A 6,449-nucleotide genomic window follows, 5' to 3' on the forward strand; every position below is an offset into this window, starting at 1 on the left:
GATCCATCCATCCATCCATCCATCCATCCATCCATCCATCCATCCATCCATCCATCCATCCATCCATCCATCCATCCATCCATCCATCTTTCCATCCAGTTTAACTGATTGGTGCTTTTTCAGTTGTGATTCTATGTGCTTTCAAACATTTGTCACATAAGTATTTCATAAACCCGTATGTTAAAGACAGCATATTTAAATTATGTCCATCTATCGATCCATTCTTCTTTCCTTCCATCCATCGATCCATCCTTCTTTCCTTCCATCCCGCGTTACACCCTTCCTTCCTTCCATCTATCGAACCATCCTTCCTTCCATCCATCGATCCATCCTTCGTTCCATCCATTCATCCTTCCATCCATCGATCCATCCTTCTTTCCTTCCATCCATCGATCCATCCTTCCTTCCATCCATCCATCCATCCATCCATCCATCCATCCATCCATCCATCCATCCATCCATCCATCCATCCATCCATCCAGTTTAACTGATTGGTGCTTTTTCAGTTGTGATTCTATGTGCTGTCAAACATTTGTCACATAAGTATTTCATAAACCCGTATGTTAAAGACAGCATATTTAAATTATGTCCATATTAGTTGTTTTTTTTCTTTCACATTTTGTCACATATCGACCACAGTTATGTTTGAACTGTATTTTAAAGAAAATAAAAATACAAATTAGAAAATAATTAATGATGATGAAGCAGAATGACAAAGATATTACGTTTATGATATTTTTTTTCATTTGAAAAAAAAATCGCAATTGCTATGTATATATATTCAATTCCTATTTCTGTTTTGTTAAAAACTGTGCACTATTCTGCCTTCATTTGTCCCATAATGTCAATATAAACAGAAACACACTAAGAAATGGCTGTCCAACATTTGCTGACAGGTTGAACAAGAATTATTCAGAGAAGAAGCCCAGAGACTCATGATATCTCTGGGGAGCTGCAGTTATTCACCGTTCCAGTGGAAGAAAAAGAATACCTAATATATATAACATGATGATGGCGGCATCATGCTGTGGATATACTTTTCTTCTGGCTGCCCATCCATCTTAGGATTTATTTTAAAATTCTTTTATTTACTTTTAAAGCCTTGAATGGCCTTGCCCCAATTTACCTCTCTGAGCTGCTGCACCCCTACACTCCCAGCCGATCTCTCAGGTCAGCTGATCAGCTGCTCCTGACAGTGCCTAAAGTAAGGCTTAAGCTCAGAGGGGATCGAGCATATTCTGTTGCAGTGCCAAAACTTAGGAATGGATTGCCACTGCACATTAGACAGGCCACCGCTCTGTTTCATTTTAAAACTCTTCTTAAAATCCACCTCTTTTCTTTGGCTTTTGACACCATATAGAGTGTTGATTTTATGCATACACATGCATATTTTTTATCCTGTGCGGGCAGTGCTTTTATTTTATTTTATTTTATTTACTTTATTTTCATTGTATTTATTTTATTTATTTTATCTTTTTGTGCAGCACTTTGGAAACCTTGTGTTTATTGAAATTGTGCTATGTAAATAAAGTGGATTGGATTGGATTCTTCAATTTTCATGGTAAGATGGGTAGACCTAAAGACAGGAATAAAAATTAAAACAGGATTTAAAAAGATTAAGACTAAAGACCGATCATAACCGATCGTACTAATTAACGACTAAACCTATGCAACTAGATGTTGCCATATATGTGCATCCAAAACACACCACACAAATCACAGTTGGTATTACGACTGAAACCATGGAAACGGTCATTGATAAAAAGGGGGACTGAATTGAAATAGTTTATCTGTCCTTTCCTAAACATAACCTTTAAAAAGAGGTCAGCCGCAAATGTTTGAGGCATAGAGGTGCTTTTTTCAATCTATTCTGGTCATGTGATTTATTAAGGTCCTTCTGGAGGGACGCTTATTTGGTGATTGAAAAGGTTTTAGGGGTACGCTTCCTTTTGTCTCCTGTGTTTTATCTTCTAAATGTTTCCCCTAATCATATGGATGCACATTTTAAATCCTTGTTTACAATTCTTCAATTCCTTGCCAAGAAATGTATTTTGTTACAATGGACCTCTCCTTCTGCTCCTACAGTAAATATGTGGCTAACGCAGATATCTGTTATCCTTCCTTTGGAAAAGCTGACCCACGATCTCAATCACAGATCGGACACATTTTCGGCACTTTCGGGTCGCCTCGAGTCTTTTCTGCTTGGTCACTGGGATTCAAGTTTTTTAAATGTTTATTTATTTATTTTTATTTCCTTTTATAGCACTATTTATGTTTGCTTGCTTCTGTTCTCCTCTTCTGATGGCAAAGGGGTGAGGTGGACGTGAGAGGATTGACTCTTTGTTCCTTGTCCATGTGGAGTATATTGTTTTTTTTACCGTAATATATTTATTTTATTTTATTTATTTATTTATTTTTTCCCTCTTTTAATGTATGTACGTGTAAAGCGGCACAGGTTTGTTCTTTGTATTGTAACTAATCAAAAATTGACAAAATAATAATAAAAAGAAAATAAAAAAAGAGGTCAGCTCCAACTTTACGTAGCTTGCTCTTCAGAGGTTGAGCGGCTAAATCCTCTGTCCTGCATGTATCCCTCAGAATGCTGCACAGTTCTGGATAAGAGCAGTCAATTATAAGTCTTTCTATCAGACGTATTTTCTATTCATATTGATCAGGCGTCAGTTACGATATATTGATCATTTTTTATTGCCCTACCCCATGGATTAATTGACAGGTGGTTTTAAGTCAGTTGACTGATTTAGAAAAAATATGGCCTAGTCAAATTTCAGATATAGATCCAATTAGCTAATCTATACCAATAATTTGACCTTTTTGACAAGAGATGCTCTTCAGTGAATTCATCTGAGCTAATTTCGGGGTCTCAGAGTACAGGGGGCTGAATATAAATCAATGCCACATTGTTTATTTTTTGTTAGTAAAAGATGAGAAGACCATGATTTTTTTTTTGCTTCCTATTTATACTCTACTTTCTTTTGTTCTGTCAAATAAAAATCTAATTTTAAATACCTTTACAAGGCTCTGCAACTTGCAGGGACGTTCCCCTCTGTTCTCTGCATGTTCCTCACTTTTAAAAAAAAAGTTGACGGGTTATTTTCCTGCACTGCAGCCGGGCTATGGGGCTGATGCCTCACCTTGAAAAATGATCAAATTAGTGCAAACAAAAAAAGAATAAAATCCATCAGGGGATGCAAATGGCGACATTATGCTCACATGTTTACATGCATTTGGTATAGAATGCAAATGTCCTACCAGGATGATCAGCCTCTCCACATGCAGCATGTGTCCTTCAGATGACACCACTCAGAGAACGAATTTCACCTCATTAAGTCTAAAGACGTCAAAGCAGAGAAAATTTAGCGCTGCTACAGTTTCACAACATGAGATTGTCTGAATAATACATAATCTGCGTTTGTTTGGCAAGGAGCGCTGTTAAAGTCTGAGATAAGCTCCTCGTATGCATCTTTAATATCACACTCACACGTCTCCGTGTATTATGAAAAAATATAATCTGAGGGTTCTCACAGATGCCATGGAAACTGTGCTTAAGTTGACATCCTGGTGTGTGAGCACATCTTAAGAGCATTTTTTCAGCCCTTCTTGTGGCCGGAATAAGATTCTGGCTTAATGGCTTTGTGCAGATGAGGGTCAAAGCCATGTGTCATGTTAGTATTAATGTTTGAACTTTTGTTTAGAGTATGATGGCAGGAGATGAAAAAAATGCAGAAACGATGGCGGAAGAATTGTGATATGGATGAAAATATATTGAAATAATGGATAAAAAAAGACATATGACGAAAAAAAGATGGTGGAGACAAAAGATAAATATCACAGCTGCTAAAAAAACAGAGAAATAGAAGAATCTGGCAAGGAGTGAAAAACTAAAAGGGTTCTAAGAGGATTGGATGTGATGAAAGGAACTGGATTAGGTAGAAAATGTATGTGTCAAACTCAAGGCTGGAATCTGGCCCCTCACTTTAATGTATGTGGCCCTAAAGGGCCAAATAAGGCAGATCATGGAACTATGCACTGTAGAAATATATACACAGTTACATTTTCTTAAGTGGCGGAAATTGCTAAACAAATTGGAGAAAAGTCAAAGTCGTGATATCAGACCAGCGTGGCCTTTTTTAAATAAAATACAAAGTCAAGATTCATTTTTTATAACTGCGACTGGCCTAATATAAAGATGGCTATAAAACAAAGCTAAAACACTGGAAAACCTTAAACAAGAACTGTGAAAAAAACTTAACTAAAAGGGAAACAAATAACTATCTCTGAATAAAGTATTAAAGATCAATATGATTTCACCTGAGACAGTTTGGAAATTAGATAAGATTGACTGATATTCACATATAAAAAGTGAGGCATGCATTTATACAATGCTTCTCCAAGAAACAAGCTGACAACAGTTTTTAAAAGCTTACACAGACTCTCCTGCATCTGGCCCTGGACTTTGACTAGGCCATTCAAAGACATTATTATGCTTCGATCTCAATCGTTCAATTAACGCGCCGGGTTTTGCTTTGGGATTGCTGCCTTGCACTCCAATCTTCTGCAGCCTCCTATTTTCTTTTCCTCTTGTTTTCCCATCAATTCTGAGAAGTTTCACTTTCCTGTCCAAAGAACCATCCCCAAATCATGCCATCACATCAGATCCTATGTTCAGGGTGTGAGGTCTCCACCACACAACCTTTGCGTACCCAACATGTAGCCCCCTCATTGCTTGTGGGGATCACTAATGACTTTCCTGCAACAATGGCTTGTATGAGTTTCATCCCACTTCACAACTATGAACTTTCAGTTGGTTTTTCACATCAAATCTCAACAGGTTTCATAGATATAAGACAAAATGTTAAAACTAGGAATTCTTTTGCATGTCAAGTTCAACCCAGTAGCTCAGCAGGCTCCTTTCAGCCGTCAGAGTATCAGACGTGGAGGCTGGGAATGGCCAGTCTGCCTTTTAGGACAAACAGCTTTCAAAAGGACAACCTGTCATGGGTTATTATGTCTATCTGTGATCTGGGTCAAGCCCTGGTAATGCATGAGCGATTTTATGAACAGACACAAGACCAACGTACACACAGGATGACCGCTCCAGATCAAACACAATCGAGTCTATTGTGGAGAGCTCTGCCCTGCTCTTATTAACAGCCTCCAAATTGCTCTTTGCTGATGCATGCGCGTGTGTACAGGAACTCTCTGAGCGCCTACGGCTATCACTCAAGCCTCCCAGCTGCAGCCACTGCAGCGCATTCACAAGGCCACATATTAGCTGGAAGTGGCACATGCTGCCGAAGGAGACATGAAATGCGTCCTTGCCCTTGTGCACAAACAGCAAAGCATAATAATTACCAGGGAGATGCCTCCCCCACTGGATGCAGGAGAGTCAGTGGAGTGAGGGTAAAAGATGGAGGTTACACGGGGTAATAATGCACAACGAAGGTGGAAATCTCCGTTGTTGCTCCTTCATTATTAATTCACAACCTTCTCTAGTGTTGCTATGTTTTATTCCTAACAGTTTTTTTTTTTTTCCTGAGCTGAACACAAACACAAGTCTTCACAACTTCACAAATCAAGGCTGATGTTATATGTTTAATATTCAGATCCCTGCTTGGCAAAGAATACCTCAGACTTATTCCTGCACCTCTACAGAACATATAAGAAATGCTCCTGAGCGACTCGTCCCTGGACTGCCATGATTACGCATCTGCTGTTTATTTGAGATAATCCTTGCAGCGGCCAAATATGTTTAAATCCTTTTTGGACACAGAATGTTTTAGTAATCTGCTGCTAAAAATGCTCCATAAGAAATGCACCAGTTTATCCTTTTTGAGTGATTTGTCATAAAGACATAAAACACAGGCAGTGGCCGGCTGTCGGAGGGAAATCGCTGAATTAAATAGAGCATAAAGCTGCACAAGAGTCGGATTTATAATGATGTTCAGCAAATGGCAGAAAGGATGAATTATAAAAAAAAAAAAAAAAAAAAAAAAAAAACAGGAGATAAATTTTGTTGCTAAAGCAGCCATTATATAGTTAACATTTCAGTTTCAGGTTTTATTAGATGGAGGTTTGAATGTGATGAACAAAACCTAGTTTGTTTTTTTCTTTTTGTAAATAAAAATATGAGAAATGCAGGGCTCATTTTTCCAGACCACCATATAGACTAGAGCTATATCCCAGTCTGAGAAGATCCACATTTTAAATCTTACTTAGAAACGGTTTAAGAATTACCCAAATGTATTTATTTTGAATCTGGACTATGAGTAGGCCATTCCAACACATATATCAACTTTAAACCATTCCACCGTAGCTCTGACTGGATGTTTATTGTTTTTGTCCCCCTGGGAGGTGAACTTTAACCCTCGCTTTAAGTCCATCACTGTAAAAAATTAATTGTAGAATTTCAAGTAAAGTAATGGCAGTGG

The sequence above is a fragment of the Cyprinodon variegatus genome, unplaced genomic scaffold (genome assembly GCF_000732505.1).
Source record: "Cyprinodon variegatus isolate N-32 unplaced genomic scaffold, C_variegatus-1.0 Scaffold334, whole genome shotgun sequence".
Classification (NCBI taxonomy): domain Eukaryota; kingdom Metazoa; phylum Chordata; class Actinopteri; order Cyprinodontiformes; family Cyprinodontidae; genus Cyprinodon; species Cyprinodon variegatus.